A 7,924-nucleotide genomic window follows, 5' to 3' on the forward strand; every position below is an offset into this window, starting at 1 on the left:
TTAAGTACGTGATTAGTTTTATCATCTAAGAAACATTTAAAATTAAGTTAGCGGCTTTGATTTTAAACTTATGGATGTGGTATCATATGTAAATCTCTCTGTCAAATAACTGATAACATTTTTTATCGCAACATCGTTACATCTCTAGAGTGAAAAATCTTGTTAAAATTTTAGATTCTTTAACGCTCGGAAGTTTTGTGCGGACCATAACCATCGTTTCTCTTTGTATTATGTTGGTCAATTAGCTTAGTGAAAATAAGAATGCCGTATCTTATGTTTAATACGAAGGGTATGCACTTATTAGTTATTTCATACTCAGTTTATCGGTAGCAGAGTTTAACATTTACATAAAATTTGAGGTAGATGTTTTAGTTGTACGCTTATTGCTTGTTTGAAATTGAGCAATTCGACGTCCAAATTGGACGGTCCAATATATTATGTTCGATAACTACAAGTCTACAACTACTGTGTTATAATAACAAATCGTGTACAAGACTATTATCTTGTAATATTTAAAATGTCTAACATAAAACTTTATTTCTTATTTAGTTTATTATGTAGACCTAAATCGAGTCAATTTTAATGTACTTAAAATGCAAAATTCAATTTTGTCGGTTTTCAAAAATATTGGTCGTAATGTCTACCGTCTACGAGTACCACTTGTGGTATAGAAAATTAGTTCAAGGTTTTCTTAATATTAGTTATGAGTTTAAACTAAAAAATCCATTGAATTCATTTTGATGTATAGTAGTTAGTATTATGAAAAATATTAACTATGCAGCTTTATATGTGTAAAAAATGTGTGTAAGTGTGTTGGCCCCACATGGATGTGTTAAATTTGAATTTAATGCTAATCATTATTTACGAATAACGATTCTGAGCGGAGACGGTATATCAATCTATATCACTAAGTATATGCCATTTTATATTTATTAATTTTTATTTATTTTTTTTTTTTTTACACTGCTATTTAGTATAATAATTTATTTTCATATTAGTAGTTATACAGTATGTTGAAGTAATGTTTGCCGAAAATATCAGTATAATTTATAATAATATACGTAAAAGTTGTATATCCTAATAAATAATGTTTTTTAATTACTAAAATATAATAAATATCGTTAGTTATGATTTAAGAATGTAATATTTAACAATCAAATTTCAATTTAAAATAACCATGAAAAATATTGCAAGTACCTATACATATTATTGTATTTTGTACATTTTTAGTTTTCAGTATAAATTACTCGGGATAAGCTAATTATTGAAGTTTCAATCAAAATTGTGTTGATATATTTGAAATATTTTTACATATCTATAAAAACACTTATGTGTGATATTGTTTAAAATTGTGTAAAAGTAAATTATAATTTTTAATTGTTTATAGTTATAATTTAAACTACCAGTAATTTATAATAAATAAATATACCTTCATCGCTCCGCTCAGAATTGAAAATGTAATTATTAGTAAATTGTAAACTTTTACGTATTGATTACCTATTTGTATAAAAACAATATTAGCTACGTAATTTCTGTTATTATAAATTATAATATTGTGAGATGAGATACTATCATAAATTATAATATATTATTGATTAATTAACATGTTTATAATTTAATTTCTAGTATATACGAGTAAGTGCATTATATATACATATATTTTTTATTATAAATTGAATAAATGGGACTTTGTAACTCAATTAATGAAATTTGTGTCTCGTAACTTTTACAATGATCACCATATTATTTTAAACTTCTAATGACTTACTAAAAATTATAAAAATAAAACCGTTTAATAAGAGATTGACACACATAATTGGGTATGATTATTATTATCATAAAACTTGTTTTAAATAAGTGTATGGGCCAACTTCACGAACGTTGTTGATTCTTCATGAATAGCATTAGGTATAACAAATAATTTTAAAACTTTAAAAGCGTGTGTGTGTGTGTATTTTGTTTTTATTCTATACTTGATTATACGTAAGGATTATGTATAAAATAAATCACATTAAAATAACAATTTATTAATTTTCTTTTCAGAGAACATAGTTAAGAGTACGTATGTTTTTAACTTAATTGTGTATAAAATATATGTATAACCATTAGAGTTTGTTTTCCACTTTAAAACCCCTAAAAAGAATATGCATTTGTGAAATTTTAAGTTATTTATAACTAATTTATAGTATAAAATAAAAATTAATAACTTGCAGAATATTTTGATTTGAATAAAAAAATCATGTTAGTTTATAGTTCTTAAATTTTAATTATTTAATTATATAATTTATATACTCTACGTAAATTGTGTTACAACAATAAATGTGTTGAATATAGATCACAAAAAACTATTGTTAGCTAAGACGATCTGTCAGCCTAATCACTAAATATACTTTTTCTTATTACTATTCAAAAAGTGTATTATACTATCAGTACAGTAGGTTGATTTAAATTTCATCCTTACCATTTCATATTATATACTACGTATAATTAGCGTTTAATTAATATATAATATAGATTTATATTATTGTTATTAACTTTTGAGTCAATACCACCTCACCACAAAACTGCTTAAATAATTATATGGTTATAATATATAATATCATAGATAATAGCCCTTAACTGCTGCATTTTAGTTTGAATTATTATTTAATAATGAACATTTTAATAGTAATTATTATTATATTTATTTATTTTGAATATAAGATTTAATTATGATAAAACTATATACTACAAGCATCGTACACGCCTAGTGACTAGTATAGTAGTAAGGATTTGTAAGGACTTATAAGGATTTTATTCCACTCACTAAAGTACTAAACTATACTTGTCTACAATATTGTGTCATTAATAAACAATTTCGTAAATAATAATATGCTCTTTGGGGCAAAATCGATTGTTAATTAAGTTAATATCTTAAAATATATAGGCAATTTATAAAACATTTTATACTATAATCATAATAAAATAGTTACTTATAAATATTGGGTTTTTTTAGGTTAATAAAAAATAACTTTGTATATTTTTTTTAATAATTTAACCTAACCTGTTATATCTTATGATTTTATACCGTGCATCGGTATTGCCCCAATCCAAATATATTATAAATTTTGAATTATAACAAACATTTTAATACTTATTACTATCCATCGTGTAATTATGTAATTTCATCATAACGTGAACTTAAAATATTGGGCTTATTTATTTTTTTAATTTTAAAGTTTAAAAATGTCAACTTTGAATACTTATAAAAATAAATAATGCTTATTTATTTTAAATATTTTTTATACTTATAAGAATAATTATTATGGGATATTGAATTACTTTTTTAAGTTTTTGAAGTCTAGAAATCATTGATAGGAATAAATTGAAAATTTTTTGTGTCAATAAGAGTTTAAATATTTAGAAAATTAAACTATCTATAGAAATAGTTAATAAAATTATTTTATAAAAATTTCGAGTATCTATTATGATTATCAATTTTTTATTTAGACAAAAAAGAATATCGATTTATTTAAATATTATTGATATTTTGGCTTCCTACTATTATGCATTTAGACTTTCCGGAAGTAAGTTCTCGCTTTCGTTGAAACGACATTCACTTAGACCAACACCAAGTAGCCGTAAACACTGCAATTGATTTATACTAGCCACTAGTATTAATATTAATTAAGAAGAAATGTACGATTTTCCTAATATTTTTATTGTTGTCAACAAGTATATTATGATTACATACCTGCGTCGTGCACTCTACGATAGTCGTAATTAAATACTAGATATTATAGTGTATTATATCCCATGGGTATATTTGAAAAATAGATCATTTAATAGAACATTTGATTGGTTGAGACTATTAGATTTTAGATATTCAATTAAGACTTAAGAAAATATCAATAGGTATATAGAAGTAAAATCACACATGAAACGTGGTAGGTGGTTAATTATATTCGTGTTGTACAGTTAGTAGGTACTCGGTAGATACTATCTATCTAGTTTTGAAATTTTCTACATATTTAGAATGTATTTCTTTTAAATATTTAAGGTGAAAATTTTACATCATCATTGGCAATAAAATTGGCATATTGTCAGTGACTGCAAGTACCTACTTATATATACATATATATATATATATACATAACCAAGATTTATGTTGAAGGTTAGGTTGTCTTTCTACAGGATAATATAATTAATTTGTATTAAAATGTATGAATTGTTGCATGCACGTAATACACAATTAAGTAGATACTAGTTGTGTAAAATTATTTCAATAAAGACTAAAAGTTCAATTAACTATGTCATTTTGAAAAGTGGTATAAATGTTAAAATGTGTTATGACGTTTTATATTTTACATGTTCCGTAAAAAAAAAATCAAAGATTTATTTCGAGATTATAATAAAAGACAAATAAATAAAAAAACAATCCGTTGTTATCATAATTATTATGCCGTCGTGCCGTTGTAAACTTAAATAATAAAAATATAAATAAGCGTAAGAAAATGATCTAATGAATAAAATATTTATCTAGATAAATACCATTTATGCAACCTCATTTTTATCTTAATATTTATTTGTCAGTGTTATTCCATTTATCAATTTTCCGGGTATTTTTTTAGTTATATTCCCACACTTCTTATATACAATAATTATAACATTTAAGTAAGTACCTATAGATAACTATCATAATGAAGTTTATTTTTACAGGTTTGGCAAAAGATTACAGTGATAATTTCACGAGTATGTATTATTGATTATTGTATACCAATATTAACTACAAATAATAAAATAATACCTTTGTGGCTATATTATACATTATATATGTTGTAATCATGTGACTTTTTGCACAATAATAACTGGACTCTGTTATAATTTGTGTTTATACAAATCAAGCGAGGCTTTGCACCAGAATGATTTATTTGGGTTGTGGGTTATAAAAAATCGAGTGATAAGTCAAATTTGTTGTGCTTAAGATGTCAAATTTGATTAAGCAAAATATAATAGACTTTTTCAATATAAATATAGTAGTAACACACATTGTTTTATTATTTAATTTTATGATTAAGATTCATTTTACAATAGTTGATTTAACAATTTTGACAGCAAAATAATAAATTAAATTAAATCAATTATTGAATAAAATATTAAAATTAGATTTGGAAATACATTTAACTTTTATAACTAAATAAAATCAACAACTTACGATAGCTACACACTTACACCTTAGATTTAGAATATAAATAATTATTATTTCTTATTAGAAAATGTTATTTTTTTTTATATACGGGTTATGGGTTAAAAGTGTTAAAATCCAAATTTAATTTCGGTTTTGGGTATACGGGCTAAACGGATGCAAAGCCTTGGAAACAAGTAATAATTTTGTATATTATACAAATAATTTGGATCAGTATTGGCCTCGAATTAAATTAGTTACCCAGTCGAGCGTCGATCTCGGAATTATTGCACTTATAAAATATTGAATTAAACGTTAAGGGTTTGTAGTAAAACCTTGTATTCGTATTATTCGTATATACACGAGTTTTAAGATAATATGTCAATAAACTATCGAATAATCAAATCCGAATTAATTTTGCAGAATTTGATGACACTCCAGGACCGTTGAACACCTACTGTGTTTTTCACAATAAAACAAACAATGAACATACTAATGAGTTTTATAAAGATCTTTTTAAAAAAGCTATTCGGTATAATGAGTGATACGGATGTCTATAAAACTATTTTTTTTTGTTTTTTAATCAATTAGTGTAGGTTACTGTTAGGTACTTTTTTTTAAAAATTATTTATGTTTTACTTAGTACCTATATCTATATTATACAGTATAATAATTAAAAATATTACATGTTTACAATCAAGCAAAAGTGAAATCTAACTATCAAATACTAAATAGATACATTAATTAACAAACATTTTTTGTAAAAAATTCAATATTATATAATAAAATATATGTATGTACATTTAAATTTTTTTATGTTATATTTCTATGATCTAATGGAATATAAAATCAGAAATAAGAAACACTATTTTTATAGTAATTTGTAACTAATTTCGTAATAAAAATAAATATTGTGATACCTATAATAGTACAGGCCGGACATGGACAATAATAGGTCGTGAGATCGGCCATCAAATGCTTTGCGTGCACCAAAATACCTGCCAACCGACAGATAGGTATCTTATAATACTGATAATTAATGTAATGTAAAAATGTAATGATTGTGAGTGTGTTGGTTAAGGTTTGTATATTGTATATGTTTTGTACATGATTTAAAATTAAGCAGGTAACTCAGCAATAAATTGTGATAACAATAATAAGTCTGGTAACCACTAACCAATGTACAGTAATGAGACAATATGGCCATTCTGGTCCAACAAAATAATAATATAATATTTGAGTTCACAAACGTATATACCAAATATATATATGGTCCCGGAAATGTTGATATATTAGGAAATGACAACAATTATTATTATAAGCGGAAAGAAATGACATAATTTCCAAGGAATTTTTATCATTTTTTAGTTTATTAATCAACGTTAGTAGGATAATTTTGAGAGTTTGAGAACCTTCTCTTCCTTCCACAGTTCCGCACCACTATTTATACAGTTCTGTGATGATGACCACTAAAAGATTATTTTTCCCGTAAAACTTAGATTTCACTTATGTATTGTTCACATATATTAGCCTTTATAAATCTCGATATTGACATCATTTGGTGACTGTAAACTATATGTATTGATTTTCATTTGTCGCCCTAATGATTCTAAAAAAAATTATGATATGTATAAACAGTATAATGCACGTTTTAGCTTAGGATTAAAATATAATATTAGCGGAGGAATTTATTCAAATATAAGCGGGTAATATGTTACAATCAAAAATATATTATCTAATAATAAAAATATGTGCATTTTTTTTTTATTAATATCGTATTGATATTTATACACAATTTACACCATTTCTTGCAATTTTAGTTATTTCAGTTATTAGGGAAAAAGATTTTGTAGTATAGATGATGCTGATATGGTTAAATGTATTTATACATAATAAGTAATTCCTTAAAAAAATTTTTTGTATTGATGTTCACCTACAATGATTTTTAGAATTTGTTATAAACTATTTAGAAACTGAAACCAATTATTGATGTTTTACTATTGACAAATATAACTTATACCGATTCTTACTTTTAATTTGTACACAATATTAATACATAGGAAATTATATTGTTTATGATTTTAGAAGAAATAATATTAAATATGCATTCATACAATTTATATAAACTCTATAAGTTAATATAGCTGCAATTAGTGCAATTTATAATTAAGTTATTTAAAATAATATAGGTACTTACAACATTTATTTGACACATTGAAATTTTAACTGTCTTTTGTCAAGTAATATACACTTAATGATACCTATAAACTATTAGGCATTTTAATATTGTTTTCTACATTGGTTTAGAATAGAATTAATAGAAATGTTTAAAATTGGAAAATTGTATTCAAAATACAATGAAAATATTATATTAAAGTCTTATGTGAAAATAATTTTATCATAATTTATTATTAATACTACATATTTTTATTTATTTTTTTTCAACTGATTGTAAATGTAATATATTTTAACTTATTATATTATTAGTAAACGTATGGTAACTTTAAAAACAGTTTTAATATTAACTATTAAAAGGTAGATAATAGATATATTATATTGCATATTCTTAGATAATTGAGATTCATAGTCGATCGATATCTTAAATGAAAAATTCATGAAATCATAATTCTTGGATCTGTTGTTTTGACGTTGTCTTATCAAATTCATAGATCACTCCTCCAATTAGTCCAATTATTTTATACATATTAAAATTGTTTAAAACTAAAAAAAAGAATATTTTTCACAGAATAATTTAAATTA

The sequence above is a fragment of the Rhopalosiphum maidis genome, chromosome 3 (assembly GCF_003676215.2).
Source record: "Rhopalosiphum maidis isolate BTI-1 chromosome 3, ASM367621v3, whole genome shotgun sequence".
Taxonomy (NCBI): domain Eukaryota; kingdom Metazoa; phylum Arthropoda; class Insecta; order Hemiptera; family Aphididae; genus Rhopalosiphum; species Rhopalosiphum maidis.